Source organism: Hirundo rustica, chromosome 4 (genome assembly GCF_015227805.2).
Source record: "Hirundo rustica isolate bHirRus1 chromosome 4, bHirRus1.pri.v3, whole genome shotgun sequence".
Lineage (NCBI taxonomy): Eukaryota > Metazoa > Chordata > Aves > Passeriformes > Hirundinidae > Hirundo > Hirundo rustica.
Window position 1 is genome coordinate 29,282,001 of NC_053453.1, and position 19,057 is coordinate 29,301,057.

Here is a 19,057-nt window from a genome sequence, read left to right on the forward strand (position 1 = left end):
GTAAGTGGAAATATGTCCAAATCTGGGGAGATCTGTCAAAATCCAGTAAGACAAAAGAAAAAACCAAGAGGTGATACAGAGACACTGTTGGTGGTAGCACATGTGATGTTATTTCTAGCTCAGCACATGCCTACCAGAGTCCAGCTACCTTCTCCTTTCTTCCTCACCTGCTGAAATATCATGTCCCTACCTAATCCTTAATCCGGGCAATTTCGAGCAGACCATAGTTTTCTCTCCGTTTTTTCTAAACTGCAGTTATTAAGTGTCATTTTCCTTTTTCTTTGGGCAGTTTTGGGGAGAAGTATTTGGTTTTGTCTGATGAAATGCCTTGATCATTCCTGCTAGCATGAAAATAACCACGCAGCCCCAGAGCAGGGCTGCGAGGCCACCCAGGGTGGTGGATGCACCCAGGAGCTGAATGGCAGGTGAGTGTTTTACTCTTCACTGCTCTGAGCTGGTTTCTCTGCAGGGCAGGACTCAGCATTGTGCTCTGTCATTCCAGCAGTACTGTATCAGTGAAATCCAGTGCTGACATCCCACATGCGGTTTATTCCTGCGTATATTTTTTCAAAACGTCGTAATTTTTACCGAGGAAAATAACATTTTAGCACTAAGGCAAATTAGAAGAGAAGGAACAAAATGCTTTTTATGTTGTTGTAAATCTTTAAATCTTGTCTGTTGAGAACTTTTATCATATGAAGGAACATAAAACTGCTTTCCAACTGGAACAAGACCAGATCTTGTTTAACAGTATTGCTCTGAGATAAAGAGCAAAAATCAGGGAAGAGTAGCTGCCGTGGATATGTTACCATGGCCACATCATTGCTGGGAAAGGTGTTGTTAATGTCCCACTCATCCTTCCCCCAGCACTGGTACCCAGCTGAGGCCAGTGGGAGGTAATTTCTCCTCTGAAGCCAACAAAATGGCCTTGTAAAAATACTTGTGCCACTTGACAACTGTATTGCAAACTGATTTAGGAGCACTGCTCACCATAAGTAAGGCTAAAATCTGTGAATCATCCTCTCAATATAAGTATCCTAAAAGGGAAAAGGTTATGAGCATGGCAATAAACTAAACCTATGTCAGATTTTTTTTTTTTTTTTAATTTAGGTTTTTTGGGTTTTTTTTTAAGAAAGAGGCTGGTAACATTATTTGAATTGAACTCAAGCAATCAGAGATGAAATCTAGTCTGTGCTTGATGCATTGCCCTGTGAGAGGGCACAAGGACTTCACAGGAGATGATATAACAACTTTAGCATTACATTTTCTGGACTCACGGGGATTTAATTATTCATTATTATCATGATGCTTGACTTTTTGCATTTGTTTTTGTTTAACTTATATTCATTTTTAAAATCCATTTCTTTGTACAAACTATAGAATAGCACCTTTTTTTTTGTTTTTTTCATGGTGTGGCATTGATGCTAAAATATTTCCTGGTTCAAAGCTGGAATTACCCCAGGTTCTTAACCCTTCAACTTCTGATCACAAACATGTATGTGCTAAGTGCTCTATTGATACCCATTTTATCCATTTCATTCATCCACTGTTTTTTCAGAGTATAAAATGCTCCTCAGGAACGAGGATAAAATTAAAATTATGGGAGATGCCATTTGGCTACAGCAACACAGAGCAGCTGTCAGAAACCTGATGATGTTACTCTCAGAGAGGCCAGTGGGCTACTGCCTGGAGGAGGAGAAAGGATATTGCAGAGGGATCATGAGTAGGTTTTATTATCTTTAAATGCCTTTGCTCTGAAACATGTTTGTTTAAAGAGAAGCATTCCACATTCTTGGATGGTAATTCCTGCATTTTTAAGACTTGTCCAGATTTTGTCCAGGTTTCCAGATGTTGTTACTCTTGCTCTAGTGTCAGCTACTACATGAACGATGGAGCAGTTCTGGATGACACCTCTGAGACAAGGTGCAGCCTGGGATTTGGGATGCACCTGGCAAGACAGCAAGCTCAAGTATGTAGTCCCTGGGCCCTTCTTGAGAGTGAGCGGGTTCCTGTCCTTCTGGGAAAAGGGTCCTCTCAACCCTCAGAGCCTTCAGTTATGTGCAGATTTTCCTGTTCCTAGTGATTAAGGATCTTGGCTTCCCTTGCCCAATTCGTCTGGTTCTAAGCCAGGAAAAAATGGCATTTATGTAGAGGTTCAGAACCTCAATACCTGTGAGGTTAAGTGAAATTACTCTACTGTAAAGATTGCTTAGATGGAGCTCAAAGGAGGAAGGGATTGTCTTGTATACTCATATACCATCCTGGCTGTGACAGCTGTGGGCAGTGGGACTGAGCTACAGGCATATTGCTTGCAACTGATATGAACTGTTAAGTAAAATGTATGTACTGCTTTTCACAGGCTCTAGACCGTGGGGAGGGACTGAGTCCTTACTAACTAATTAGTCTGTCTCATGCTAATGTTCCCTACTGATAGCTTCTTTCTTCAGTAAATGCACAAGATGTCCCAAAACAAAGATGGAAGGGCTATCAGCAATGTTTCACAAAGATGTTTGCCTCCTCCTCATCCAGACTAGTTCATGGTTTAGGTATGAGCTTCTGACTTTTGTTGTTGTTGTTGTTGTTGTTTTGCTTGTTTGTTTGGATTTTAAATTTTGGTTTAAAATTTTAATTTCCTGGCTCTTTAATCTCAAATTGCACTTTTAACCAACCTTCTCCTTCTCCTCCATCTTCTTCTTTTCCTCCTTCTTCTCCTTCTCCTCCTCCTTTTCCTTCTCCTTCTCTTCCCTTCCCCTTCCCTTTCCCCTTTCCTCTTCCCTTTCCTTCTCTTCTTTCCTTTTTCTTCTGGAAGCAAGACTTCTGAACTTGAAAGGTAATAAATGTTGAAGGGGGAACTTCACTAAAAGATGCAATGCTTTGTCTTGTAGATCAGCTTATCAACACAAATGGAGACCTTTGACTGTAACTGTAAGTTTTCATCTGCAGTCAATTTAGGTGGTTCATTTGGCACATTTCCTATGCCACTTGAAGTTAATTCTACTGAAGTGCTGCAAATGTCTTTGGTGATGGCTCAGTGCAGAGTGCATTTTTAAATGCTGGAGGAAAGGAAGACCTTTTAAAACATATGCTCCCTTATTTGTGAGATACACATACAAAAATGCATTTTAACCCAAATGCTTTTATAATGAAGAGACTTGCAACAAACAGTAAATTGTGTTAGTCTGTGGATATATACATAAAGAGGTATTTCACTTACTGTAGAATTTTAAGAACCTCAATTTTCCAAAACTCAGTTTGAGAAATAAGACATTGGTTCTACTCATTAAAAGATTTTAAACAGTTCAGTCCCTATTTTTTCTGCACTTAGACTGATACTAATCCAGAACTATGCTAAAGTCTGTTTTGGCCCAGGAACAAAGCAGTAAATGTCAATTAGTGCAGTGTCTATGAAGGTATTTATTGAGATCAGGTGTTGGTTATCAAACCCCATAGCTTTAATACTTTGTCATCACTTGGGAGCATCTGCACTGCAATAAGCATTAGACATACTGTGGTATTTGTTCTTCCCCAGTAAGTGTCTAACTTATTCCAGAGCACTAGGAGCAAATCAAAGCCGATGTCTGGCTCCAGTGACAAACAAAAAAAAAAAAAAAAAAATTGAATTTTAAGTATGAAATGAATATAGGAAATTCTCATCTTGACAGTGGACAAGAAGCCAAAAGATGAAAATTAAAATTGCATTATGAAAGATGAAAAGGTTGAAGCCACTGTTTTGACTATTGGACCTTGCTGGAAAGATTTTAGGAGAAAGACTGAAAGAAAATTTAAGTTGGTGAATAGCACATGAAATTTATCCCTGATGAAAATACTTCTTTCTTTGCATGTCAAAGGCAATCTTCTTATTTTCATAAGTTATTTAACCCCATTGGCAATCTCTGCAACATGTAAATCTTTCTGATGAAATGAAAAGTATCTTCTAAATGGTATATAGACGCTATTTGGAGAGCAGGTTTTACAGTATAAATATTCATATGAGCAAAGATGCTGTCAAACTCCTGACTTGACATGATATCTAAAGTGAAAATATACAAAGATATTATGATTTTCATCTCCTTTTCTCCCCAAATTTGGGACCTGGCTGCATAGCCAGGGTAAAGAAATGCACCTGGAAAATTGTGTTTTGGTTAGGTACAGGGAATTCAAATGAAAGCTCCTCAAACTCGACAGTTTAATTTACTTCTCTTAAGCTCTTTAATACCAAACTTATCAGTTCTCTCTGTTAGGCATTAACTTGTTAAATGAGTCTTAATTATACATAAGCAGATGGAGATTTGAATTAAAATTACCTTACACTCGAGTGGCTTTAGTTCATTATAACATATCTTCCTCTTAATCATTTAGGCAGTCTCATCATCTTTCATATATAAAGTTATTAAAGTATTCCAATTTCCATATTTCTTCAGATACATCCACTATTAAATGGCACATAACACACATTAGTTGGTGACTTACACCATTCAATAGTTAATGAATTATTCATGTCAGTAACAATTTTTACACTTTTATGTCATCTGTATTATTTTATTTTAAAGGGTTTGTATTTATGGAATGTCTCATCTTTTACCTCGTCTCAATTTTCAGTGCAAATTTGAATGCCTCACCATTTCTACTGGTGTGAAAAGGATTAACATCCACTGTAGGTTTTGCACTCCCGTTGTCTGAGGAATGGAAGTAGATTCAAAGTTGCTCTCACTACCAAACAACTGTATGCTTACTGGGAGGTTTGGGAGTGAGATAAAAGAAGTTAACATCAGGCCTTTCACCAGCTTTATTGGTCTCATTTGGATACATTTTAGTACTCTCACCTTATTCTTGAATAGTGGAGTCCAGCACACAACACTCCAGGTGAGGCCACACCAGTGCTGAATATAGTGGGATAATCCCTTATTTTGACCAGCTGGTGATGCTGTGCTTGATGAATCCCAGGAAGGAGTTTGTCCTCCTGACTGCTAGAGCACAAGCCTGACCAAAGAGCACACCCCAGATCCCTTTCTGCAGGGCTTCTTGCCAGCCACATCCTCTCCTTCAGCAGGATGCCACAGCACAGAGACGTTCATTTGTGAGCAAGGCAGCAAAACAGAGTTAAAATACGAAACTCCTTATGAACCCAGCCTAAGAACTTTTAATGAAAAAAGCAGCTTAGCTTCTATGAACTGCTAAGGTCAGGGCATGAGGAGTAAGAAGGATTAGAAGGAGTAGCAGATGCTGTGATGGTCTCTTTTCCTCATGGTGACGCTAAAGAATAAACATGGTGCAGTGTTCTGCAGCTGGAAGATGGAAGCAGTAACTTCAGCACTTAAGGATAAAGAAGGTGATTTCTTCTATCCTCTACCATATAGTTGGCATGCACAGCTTAGTACCAAAGCACCAGTTTGCAGGAGGCTGTATTTGTGCAGAAGCCACAGTGCTTACAGCCCCCTGCATACACACACCTCCACAGCAGCTCCTCACCTTGCCACAGTGGGATCTACTGTAACTGCAGCAGTTCATTGCTGGAAAATACTGAGATACAAAATTTCAAAGATAAAACACATAACCCGTCATATAAATACACTGTTTATGCCCATTGGCAAAAGTACTGTTCATGGTAAAACGAGTTTCTTTAACTCCTCCAAAATTACTGGGAAGCATGTTATTGTGTTTATTTATACTCATCTTGATGGGTGAGTCACCAAAGACACAATAATCCATGAAGAAGGAGAGAAGAAGCTTCCCTTACAGCAGGAGAATATTTTCATTATCCCATTAATAGTGCAGAAGAGATATGGACAAAAGGTCCACTCTGCTTGCAGAAGGAGGCCAATGAAATTGACTGCACACTTTTCATCACCAGTCATACGCCTACATGGGTTCATGGACCTGTATAAGTGCTGTGGATTGGCATTCAATAGAGCAGTCATCAGCATCTAGGCAGGGTGAGCTCCATTAGATTTGTTGCTTTGAAGAATATAGTGACAAAAGCCATAAAGTTTCCTTAGCCATTTCCCCCACTTCCTCTACTTAACTCTTCATTCGTGACCTGGCCAATGTGGCAGAGTGCACCCTCAGCAAGTTTAAACAACAAAATTGGAAAGAGTTGCTGACACACCAGGTGCTTGTGCTGCCATCCAGAGGTACCTGGATAGGCTAGAAAGATGGACCAACAGGCATCTCCTGAAGGTCAACAAAGGGAAATGCCAAGCTCTGAGCCTGGGAAGGACTAAGCCCAGGCCCCAGTGTAGACTGGAGGCCATCTATCTGGAGAATAGCTTTGCTGTAAACCTGATGTACACTAAGTTGAACATGAGTCAGAAACATGCCCTGTCCATGTCAGTGGAGAGTGCCATATCCAGTCCTGGGTTCCCCCCACATGAACACGGCTAGACTGGGTCTAGTTAAGACCCATACACATGATTAAGGGACTGGAGCACCTGTCAAAACAGACAGGCTGAGACAGCTTTGTCAGTTCAGCCTGGGAAGAGAAGTCTCAGAAGGACCCAATCAATGTGAATAAATACTTGATGAGGGAAGAATGACAATGGAGTCAGAATGCTCTCAGTGAGGATCAGCAAAAGACTAACGGCAGTGACAACTGAAATACAGAAAAATCTGATCAAACAGATAAAAAGCTTTTCTTTGATGTGCATGGTCAAACACTGTCACAGGATGTCCAGAGAGGCTGGAGAGTCTCCAGCCTTGGAGATATTCAAAACCTAATTAAACACTCAAATTTCTGATCAAACTAACTGACCCTGTGTTGTATGAGGAGATCTCCAGATGTGCATTCCAGCCTCAGTGTTCTGTGATTATGTGGTCAACCAAATTACAAGCACAAAGCTTTTGAATGCAGGAAAGGAAAATGCAAGCTGGTCAGTCACGTGGGCATGAAGTGCTTTGCTTTCTGACTAGAGCTCACACAGAGCTCTTGGCACATTTTATGTATAAAATCCAGCCCATTACCTGCAAATGATGAAATTTGGCAATATCCTAAAGGACACCAGCAGAACCATTCCAAAGGATGTGATCTCACAGACAAGCAAAGCCCATCAGTCCACATCTGCATAAAGGTGCCCAAACCCACAGCCCTGGGTTTCTGGAACAAAACAATGTATTTTCAATTGCTGGGGGTTTTCCCCACAGGCAACCTGCAACCAGTATGTGAACGTAATGTAAACTTCTAATTGCATCATATAAGCAGTTTGACATTGCATCTTACTAATGCTTGTTTTTCCAGGATATAGTGGAGAAATATAATCATATTAACACTGTGAAAGCAAACACAGAGGTAGTATAAATTCTTAATGCAATCTCCTTTCAAGCAGCTTGTTTAAACAGTGCACTGGTGTATGAGAAAATGCCAGCCTTTCAGTCTTCCCAAATAGTGCAGTGCTTGCAGTCTGCTGCAGAATAAACATATACATTCTGTTTAAGGTAACAGATGTTCATTTGCTGTATGTTCCCATGAGCACCCAATCTTTCGCCTGCATCCTGCAACCCTTTGCCTGAGACCCACCTGTGAGCCAGCACAGCAGTTTCTTAGACACAAGGTTGTCTCACTGATGTGTCATGTACAAAAAAGGGTGGGGTTTGTAGATGTATATTCTTGTAAGTCTTTCTCTGTTTTTCCTTCCTGTGAGTGGGATTGTTAATTCTTCTGACTTGTATCACCAGACTGAAAATGGCAGTCTCCATGCATAAATGCTGCAAAGCTGTTTGGATTCTTCAAACTCTGAAGATCAGCCTTTAAACAAACTAATTAAGTTTTCTGCTTGCTGCCATTGAAAGTCTCAGTCAGATATAATTAAAACTGAGCAGCAGATGACAGCAGTGGCATTTGTCGGAATCATCCAGTGGTTCAAATACCACTTCTGACAGAAATGTCAGAATGATAACACTCCCATCTTCCCCATGCATGCCAGGAAAAGCAGGAAGAACTTTTATTATAAATGCCTTACTGATAACCTTTATGAATCTCAGAGTACCAAACACAACACACAAAATTTCATTATCCCAAGAGAGGATGCTCATTTCCAATAAAGTGCATCCTGCAGCTCGCTGGGCTTCCTTGCAGTGTCTGTGCCTATTGGGACACACATTCAGAAATTTAAACGGAATAAAGTCCTGATCCTGAAGTATGGGAGATTCCAGCCTTGAAGACAGCTAAGCTGGAAGAGATTCCTTAGAGAGTTAATGAGCTGAAACCAAATCAACATATTCCTCATATGGAAAGGGCAAAGCCATAACACAGCTGTGTTAGCTATCCTTGAGCTGTACAGAAAGGTGAGAAGGGAGTCCTTTCTGCACAGAGTTTAAATGGAATTGTTATTGCTAAAGATCACAGAACAGCAGAGTAAACAGCAGAGACAGCCAAGAACAAATGAATAGGGGGAAATTGCTTTTAGAAACATTTTGAGATTACATTTGCTGAAGCTTCATACACAGGTTTTTCCTATTTTGTCTCATCAGTTTTGCCAACAGATACATAACACACTCTTCTTGCCACTCTTTCTTCCTTGCTTGAGAGTTTGGGTATTCTCTTTTTATTTCTCTTTTGTTTAGCTTTGTTTTAAATAAATGGAGAGCAAAGACAAGAACATGTCAGAAAGTGTCATAATGCATTAATTGGGTTTATATTGTGTTTCATCGGATTTGTAATGTTTTTTCTCTGTATCACGTGGTCCGTCCTTACTCAGGAGCGCCCATCCCCCACACTGGAATGTAACCCCACTCTGTTCCACTCCCACTTTATCCCTCATTGAGCAGCAGCTTGCCCCTGCCTCTGGGCCCGTCCCCCCCGGGAAAAAGCTCTGGCACGGGGTGGGACCTCTGGCACTCCGGCACTGGTGAGCGCCCGGGAAAGAGCTCCAGCCAGGCAGGGCAGGACTCGAGAATAAAGCTGTTCTATCCCACCCGGTGAGAGAGCAGGCTCTTTCCTTTTGCCATCGGTGGTCGTCTGATCTCATAAAGAAATACCACAAGAAAGGGAATCAGTGGCACTTTGAGATGACAACAACACCACTGCTGCTGCTTCAAAATCCCCTCTACTCTTGCCTGTAGCAATTATGTGTTGCCTGCATGCTGCTAGAAAGCCACTGTCACAACAGCAAGCCCAAGGGAAGGAAACATACTGGTTGTGGCTTTTTGGCAGTCTCCAGAGGAAGACCCTGGCAGTGGGTCAAGCTCAGCTTGGCCTCAAGGTGCTGAGCTAGGGCAGTGGGATGAGCAGGAAGCAGCACTGTCGTTTATGATTCATCCTGGCTGCGGAGGAATAGCATCAGAGCAGAGGTGCCTATTGCAAATGCCTGAGTTGAGCTTTTTACTTACTGTAACTGAGATGCAGAGACATGAAAAAACATTAAAAATAATAATAATTGGATGCTTCTATTGAGCAATAATTAGACCATGGCCAAAAAAGAAACTACCAGCCCTAATATACTTTTTGAAATGTATTTGTAGAGGTGAACCTGGTCGCTTATTTTTCCGCTTTACTACTCTGTCTTATCATCAGGAAAATCATTTCTCCTGGGCGTAGTCAAACCTGAGGCCATGTTTTACCCTAATTATCCCAAGAGATTTTCCTGCTGGGGTTGAGCAAATATTTCTATTATATTGCTTTTCTGTATGGTTGAGGAGGACACAAGTACTTCTACCTGCAGGGGAATTTGTGTTGCATTGTTACCCTAGCTCTGCAGTAGTTTAGATTTGCAGATGATGGTGTGTGGCTTGACCAGGAGCAGTGTTACTCTTTTTCTTTTGAACTCAGCAGACCACATCACATTGCATTGTGCACTGAATGCAACGGTGCAGTCTTCTGTCTGAGCTCTTTTCTTTTTAGTAAGAAATCAAAGAACATTTACACTTTCCTTTCTTTTGACATTTATTGGATAAGTAGGAACCTTAATCAGGATGTTTTTAGGTGAGAATGAAGTCTGGAAGGATTGTATTCTGGGATATAAAGGTCTCAGGGATCACTCATAGTGCTTGTGGCGGAACTGCCTTGAAATTAACATATTACAACAGTTTGTGTCAGACTGAATTGCAAACTTTTCTGAAGCAGGGTAAACAGAAAGGTCACATTCCTCATCAGCTCATCTATCAGACTGCATGAAGGTATCTCAAGAGGTTAAATTCTTCTTCCAGGCAATAAAATCGGAATTTCCCATTTTCAGGTCCCAGCTGTGCCTCAGAATTTCCATCTACTTTGAACAAGAGCTAGCTTCATTACATAGGTGTATTGTTTTGGTTTCAGAAAGGATCCTTGTTTAAATTATAACATGCCATTAGCAAAGATCCTTTTGTAGTGACTGCAGTTAATACAGAGTTCTGTTCTGCCTTGCTCACCTCGGGACAAGTGCATATTTTGCCCTTTGTATTCTATCAACTAAAGAACCTTCAGAATGATCTTCTGCCCCCAAAATTGATTTAACACCTTTTGCTATTATGCAAATAAAAGGGGAAAAATAGGTTCCTAATTTCTTTCAACGGACTGAAGCTGGCAGCTCCGGGCTGCTTACTCAGGTAGCAGCGTATAATGGGAAATGCCTACACATTGGTGTCTGCCATCTGCGCTATAGGAGGGCAGCAGAGCGCTGCGGCACCCATCCCCGTTCAGGGCTGGGATAATGGCATTGCAGCTCAGGTGGAAGGATGAGCTTGCCCCAGCTTCATGCTTCAGCATGCTATTGAAGTGACAGGCAATTTTCCATTGGTGGTTTGAAAGCCTTATTATTTTATTAATCCTTTTGTCAAGTAACAAAACCAGTCTTTTCTTCTGTTAAACACTGCTGTGAAATCTCATAGCTCCCAGTGACTCTGGCCAAGCCAGGTAAATAGATGGGCTCCACTTCCCTCGTGCCCACCTTCACCTCTACGTGCCTGGGCCAGTGAGCAGTGTCAGCAAGATGGAAATGTCAGGCCACCGCCTGTTCTTGTGGAAAGAGAGGTGGCCAGCTTAACTCATGCAGGAGATGTGCACGAGCATCTGCCACGCTTCATGGCACAGTGAGCAATGCACAGTTATCACCAAAAGCCAGTGAATTCTTTCCAGAAGTTATCTTCCCCCTAGAACACATCCCATAGAACTACAGCCCAGTCCTAGATAAAATTCCACATTTTAATATTTTTTCCTTTTCATTTCATCTCTATCCCCTTTTTCTTTTTTTCCCCTTCTTTTTTCTTTTTTATTTTTTATAAAAGCACGCTGTCTTTCAATTAACATAGTAATGACCTATTGTCACCTGTTACCATGCTAATCCTGGGCTGGTGTGAAATTACTTTATAATAAACACTATGCAGTTCTGACTTTCAATTAATTTTTCCCATGCTGTGCTAAATCAGATTAACTGTACCCCACCCTTTTGACCACAGACACAATTCCTTCCTTCTAATGAAATAGAGGATTAATTTATATGAAGCGTATCTATACACATTTGCAAATAAATGTAAAGATAGGCTGTACCATATTTGCACTTCTCACAGTGCCAGGTTGAATACAGACTCTGAGATTATTAATTTTTATGTTCACCAGGGTGCCAAAGGGTATTGCTGGTTTTTTTTTATTATTATTATTATTATTATTATTATTATTATTACTATTATTATTTTCACTAAATGTCTACAACTAAAAATAGATAAACAAACTGAGTACTAAGGGACTGGTACCTTTCACAGGGAATTACACCTAATGCTGTACAGCATTATGATGATCCCAAAAAAAGTAAACACCACAAAATGAACACAATCACCATTAATTTACTAAATCGCCCATCATCCTTCTCAGATGTACATATTTACAATGTGGCCAAATACAATAAATGCAATTGTGTTGTCTTTTTAATAGTCATTAACATTATGAAGATAGTTGATAAATTGAGTGAAGCCTTTCAAAACATGTACACTGGTATAGGCAAACAGTATAAGGTTAAATTTTTAAAACAACTTCAGTTCAGAAAAAGTTTTCTAAAACTTTCTGGTCCTGGTAAATTCCAGGATGCAGTAGACTGCTGTGCCATTTCATAATCAAAAGTAATATAAACACAGAGGTGACTCTTGATTTTTCTATGCACAATCATTTTCTTTCTCTTGCTTAACTTTGAAGTCCAAAGGTGTAGAATTATTACAGATATTAATCTTCTCCTTGGAAAAGTAAAAAAAAACAAAGATGAAAATGAGGTATTTCTACAAGCTTATGGATGCCTATACTTGCTTGTGCTTGTTGCTCATTTGATTCAGTTTAGCATATCTAACTGATCCAGAATACAAAGGTTTTCATCCAAATTTAGCTCCTTGAGAATCACATTGGCAAACTGTCAGGCCAAACCCCTACTTGACCAGTTGTTTTATTTTTCTTCACTAGCTGCATTGTACTAGACACTTCAGAGCTAGGCTGGAGCACCCTGCAGCCAGCTGGACCACTCCATACAGACCCTTCGTCTCCTTGCAGCCAGCATCAGGAGCAGCATTGGGACTATGCCAGAGGTTCAGATTTACCTCTCATTCACAGTTCCTCATTTCTGAAGCAGTCTGTCAAACACCTTTTGCTGATTCAGCAGCTAATCCAGGGGAAAAGCCAGAGGCACTCTTTGCATTAGTAAGGGTGAATATGCTGTCCAGTGGTGTACCTTTGAGACAGTGAATGATTGACTTCAGGCAGACAAGACCAGGACTAGCTGAGATTAAATACAGTTTTCTTTTGTATTTCCTATTGATTCTTTAAAACAGTACCACTGCTGCAGACAAGGAAAAAGTCACTACATACTCAGCGGTTTTGGCTTAATACTGAAATTTCAATGGACTCATTGCTTTTCTCATATTATTTGTGAAGTCCAAGCATACAATAATAAAGCAGAAAACCATATGAAGGATAAGAAATGGCAAAATAACCTACAGGATGCAAGAGCTGGGTATTCTTGCCGCTTGGTGGAGATTGTATAAATAAAGTGAATATACTGGCATTAGAATTTGGAGTAATACATTCCAGGAAGAACAAAGTGAACTAAACCTGGTTAGATCAGGTCAAACAAGCACAATCTCCAGAAGGGGATTAAGGAGGTTGGAAGAGACATCAAATTATTTTTTCATTTTTCTTAGGATTTTCTATTGCACATCAGTAATGAAAGGTCTTATCTCTGTCTTTTGCTATGTACCTTTTTAACTGTATGTATGATCTGACTTGGACTGATTCCAGCTTTGTTATTTGTTATTTGAAAATCTGCTTTCAAATGCAAACATAGAAACACCAGTGTAACAGCCAGTACTGTGTTTACAGAGACAGTACTAAATGAGTGAGTCACTGATTGTTTTTTACTTCATTACTTCATAATGTTTTACCAAATATCCATAAAACTTCACCATTACCACTACTTCCACCCAACTGCAACTACTACATCACCACATGTATGAACTGGTTACAAGCCTTAGCCATATTAATATAATCTCTCTCACACACACACATTTCTTTCAACTATCTTCTTTACTTTGAAGAAAGCAGAGAGAGGAGAGATCGCATAAAATTATCCTGCCATTATAGCTGAGAGAGAATAAATGCCTTCAGTTATGATATTCCAGTCAGCAAAGTTCACTCCAGTTTCCCAGTTATTAAAGTATTAACAGCTCCTGTCTATCCATGTGCTGCAAATCAGCATGTCCAAAAAATATACTGGTATATAACAGTGGTCCTTTCACCTAGTAAAGCAGGCCACCAGCTCTCTTCTCCCACTGTATTGCCTATCTGCTTTAGTAGACATAGGACATTTAATTAAAGTCAGGGGGAAGTAAAAGCAATAGACTGCATTTCAGTTTGAAGGAGCTGGTAAGCGCTGATGATCTTTCTTAATTTCTACTTCTTTGATCGTATGATGTGATGGAGAGTGGGGATGCTGAGCTGCCATGCTCAGCACCAGGCTGATGCACAATGATGGGTAGAGAGTTCTACCATTCCATGTTCATCTGCTATGAGGTGTGGGGTGGGGGGAATGTTGCTGAACACATACATGGGACCTCTTCACCTAAAAGGAATGTTGTTACTTTCTCCAACAGAGCCTACTGCAGGTTTATATTTGCTGTGAGATTTATATTTATTGTGATCCCCTCACCTGCCTGACCCTGGACTCTGCTCTGCCCTTTTGGAAACCAGCTCCACACAGAGAGGTGAGGGCCCATAACAGAGGACCTGTCTTCTAGCCATGCAACACTGAGAGGAGAAGGTAATAAAGCCCAGCAGCTGTGGATGAAAGAGAAAAAACATGGTAGGGGGAACCAATCCCAGGGTGGCATAAAAGACCTTAAAATTAAAGAGACATAAGTAATTTTGTTTGAAAAAAAGAGGAAAAAAATGTATTTTTCAGAGGGAATGGCGTCATGAGTTTTACTGATGATGGGTAAAGACAAGTCTCTGAGTTTGAAATGTCATGCAGTACTGCTCTGGGCACTACATTAGTGTGAAGTATCACTGCAGTTCATGAAAAATATCCAAAAGTAACATGAAAATATTCTTCAGACAGGAGGAGAGGAGGAAGCATCTTGACCAGTATACAACTGCATTTTGCAAAATCCATGTAAGAGGAGAAAGATACAATTTAACAGTCTTCTGGGTGGGTGTTGTATTGTTGGAACAAATCAATTTTTCACTGTGAATATGCAAGTGAAGCAAAAACTGGCTGAGCACCAGATCCTTTCCCAGGTATCCACACGTAAGTACATTGCTCATTAATGATACATAGTGAATATAAAAACATCCTCCTAAACCAGGAGTTGTTGTCAGATGATGTGCCTCAACAACAGGAGAAAGAGTTCAGTACAAGCTGTAGAAAATAAACGTGTTTTCTTCTATCCAGCTCAACACTCAGGACAGACATAATTCAACTGGCAATTTTTGTGCTCAAGACATTTGAATATAAAAGACACCATCAATGAAGAAGAGAGCAAGGGAGCGGGTATCTTAAATGAGTTCAAGAAGTAAGTCGTTAACAAGAAAGTAATGATAATAGAATTGGTTTCTGCAACAGCAGATGGAAGCACAAGTATAACTGGATCCAAAGCTTTTGTGCTTATAATCATCAGCAAGCACTCTGTGAAAATGTGAATGACTTTTAACATCATGGGAGCAGTAGTAAAAACAAAACAAAACAAAAAAACCACCTCCATTAACTCCATTTGAGTCAGAGGCCTTTGTGTTTCAAAGGCTGCTTGATTAAGCTGCTGCAGCTTGTAATGATCTGATTTTACACACTGAGATGAATGAGCAAAGGTATGGTTTTCTGTGGCTTTTCCACTACTTAAGATCAGAACTCTTTCAATCAGGAAGTGAAAACTCTCTGATGATCCTTCTAAAAAGAAGAGTTTACTCTTCATTTCTCCTTTCTGAGTGACTTGCCTACAAAGCAAGTGAACATAAAAGTTGTTAGAAAACGGGATAATATTACTGAGATGCTTAGTGTAGTGAGTAGATTCAAAGCTGACTGAATTAAGAGCTCAGAAAGCAAATACTACAGTGTTTTGTGGCTGTGTGAGGAATCTCAGAGGACTGTGAAGGCAAAAGCAAGTGGAAATGCCAAGAGGAATCATGACCCTTTCATACATACTGGTTGGGCAGCTCTGTCTCTGGTTGCCCTTGAGTGCGGCAGTGCAAGAGCAGAAGGACTGGAAAAGAAAGCAGAAACCTCATCCAATCCTACAGACCAGGGCTTGTGCTTTGTAATGCCAGACCTGCACTGTTTCATGCAGAAATCAGATGGCAGGAGGTGGCTCTGGTCTGCAAATTTATGTCTCATAAATCTAACTCAGGTCTACAAAGGCAGAATCAGAATTTAAGGGGAACAAGCTTTGGGAAAAAAACTGTGTCAGTTTTTCCCTGTGGTGTACTGAGTATCACCCAGTGTCCTGGCTGCCAAAACCACTCTTGGCCCATGCCTGTGGCTTCAGAGAACTGTGCTTTGGCTTTTATTCTCTGTACATGTCAGTGTTGATACATCTGAGACAATCCCCAGGTGAGCCTGGCCTGGAAGAAAGGGGCTTCCCTGCCCTAGAAAAACCTTCAATGGAGCCTTCACAAGGTGGGAACACTCCAGAGGTTCTGCCACGCAGTGTTTTTGCCAAAGTCTGTGATCTCAGGGTCTCTGAGTAGCTATAATAATTAATTGCACCTCCAAAACCAAGGGAAGAATTTTCAGGGCCTGTTCAGAAAGAAATGGTCTCCTTACCCTTCAGGGACCAAAGAAATGCAGGCAATCAAGTCAGGTGGCTCATGGCTCAGTGCTATCGTGTGTCATATTGGCCGGTTTTGAGCTGCTATTCCATGAAAAGGGATATGTCCAATTTTTGGATTTATATTCAATAGTGCAAAATGTTTGGATTTATATTCAATAGTGCATTGGGGTGGGAGGTTAGGAGTTACCTGTCTCAGGTACGATGTGAGTTAAAGAACAGACCTCTATAACTCAGTGGCATCTTGTGGGTTTTGTTGCTGTGCTCTCCCAGTTTCACAGGTGCAGGACAAAAAGGCTCTGGGAGGTCAGTTTACCTGAGGTGCAGCTTTGCTATGAACATGTCTTTATGGCAAGATAGTCTACTGCACATGGAGACACAGCAATTACTCCTTCTGCTCTACCAGTATCTTCCATATGGATTTCCTGAGTCCTGCTTTGTTCTCCTACACTGGAGAACTGCCTTTCCACAAAAATATCTTTCCCTAAGAATAATTCAGTATTTTTCAAGCAAGTTGATGTTACCTGTTTTACATTACTATCTTTCTCCTGTAAATACCTCTTCTGATCTCCTTTTCATTTTCTTACTTCCAGGAATGGTGAATTCTTACAACATGATGCTCTGTACAGAAGTAATATTTGGAGCAGTTTGCAAAAGACATCTAAAATTAGAATTTTAGAAGCGAAACTTTTTTTCCCTAGGAATTAAGCATGCAATTTCAGAAAAAAATTCTATCTTGGGTGCTTTCGTGTGCCATATCTGTGACCACAGACAGAGGTCCAGGTAGAAAAGCTATATCAGTCCACCTCTAGAACCCACAAGTAGAGAAGAAATGTTAGATCAATCCTTTTATGTGTGCGGTTCAAAACCAGAAAACTACTGTAACAAGAATTAACCTAACAAGCAAACTAACCAGTCTTAATTCAATGGAAGCATTTACATCTGCTAATGTGCCATTTAATGTGCTGTGTAATACAATTCTGCATTCCTAATTGAAGAAAATTTTACGTGTGCTATATCAAATGTCTCCTTGGTTGCATTTCAAATGTCTCCCCAAGTCTAATTATGCACCTGCACCAAGGGAAAGAAAATATAAGAAAATGAATTATAACTAGTTTCTGTTAAGTTGTCTAAAGTGAAATAACCATGACCGCAGACATGATCTGAAATCCCCAGATCCTGAAAGAAAACCTCTGTTGAGTTCAGTGGGCCTTGGCTCCAATCTTGTGCTAACGCTCTTGTTACCATACCTGTGCTCCACCAGCATTGTAAAAACAGGTGGAGGGAGCCCAAAGTATTTTGGAATGCACAGGCCTAAGAGCAATATTAAAAATGCCATAAACAGCTGATGATCCCTTCATAGATGTCGCTAGCCTCCCAACAAATGAACACAGCTTTTGAGCAAGCAGGGAAAAGAAACATAGACAACATGCTTACAAAATGCATTAGGACTGTTTTGATGAGAAACTCAAGTAACTGAGCTGTTTGTGGTTGTGAGAAAGATTATTAGATACTGTCAGTTTTAGTGGGATTTTTTTTTTTCCTTATGGTTCTTAGAGCATTCTCAGTGAAACAGCTCTCAAGCAATAGGATTTTCAAAAGGCTTATGCTAAATACATTGTGAAGTATTTTGTCTATGAAAAAGGTTTCATCACTTTATAGATATTTACCTCTGAGATACTCCAGTTGCCAGTAAAAAGTGGGTAGGAATCCTTCATCCGTTCCCTTCAACTGAATTGCCTTACTCTTCCAAGTCTCTATCATACTGGACATCAAAATAAGTGCTAGGATGGTTGTGAATATCAACGAAAGAGAATTCAGTTTACCTACATTATCAGACATACAAACAAGTAAGCAAAGCTTGTGGAGACACTTCTTTCTCAAAAAGAGAGCCCTACGTGCAAGCTAACGTTAATGTCTTATAGAAACTCCCTTGCAGGGGTTGTAAGGTGAAATGAGGAGTTCCTGCTCTTGTGGGCAGTTTTACTGAAATAGAGAACCTACACAGTGAGTTCTGCAGTCTTCAAGCCCTCCTCTTCTTTCAGTCTTCAGTGGCAGAATGTCTGTCAGCTATAGGAGACGTACATTATACTTAACTCCAAAAGCAGTGTTTTTAAACCATCTATTTTCCTAAACAATATTCTCCTTTCTGAATCCCAACTCCTATATACTGTGAAAACAAATGCATTGTGGCAGCAAAAATATGAAACTCTTCACAGGCTGGTTTGATACATTCCTGGATAAAAGAAAAACCCACCGTCTTCTGCTGAAGACTGATTCTCACTTTCTGTAAACAAGAAGTCATACCAAAGAAGGGATGAAAATTAATGTGGTTACCTCTGAGAGGGAAGCTGTAACCTTCACAGAGACTTTCTTTCCAGCTGCTTTCAAAGGCACTGTAATGACTTCAGAGAACTGCAGTGACTCATTTTAGTTGATGACTACATAACTATTCATTTACACTTAATGAGTTTATTCCATCAGGTATTGGACAAATTCTAAACAAATAATGCCACGGAATCATGCACATCAATAAATTTGAGCACTAAACTGATTCTGGGCAACAAAGGCAATGACAGAGAGAGCGGAAGAAAAGCTTCTTCCAATTAATGAAAATGCCCTCTGTATTTTCTAATGGCTCAAACATTAATTTAAAAATGTCTTTCTCGGCAATAATTTACAGACAACCACTTCATAATGGGGAAACAATTCAAATTTATGTGCACTCAAATGGTGATGATCTGATTAACTTATTAAATTCTTGTTGATTCTACAGTCTAGATGAAGTATACCATTCTTCATACCTTGCAGTTTTAAGTTCTCACATTATCAGACTTCAGGCTTCAGTTGCTAGTGA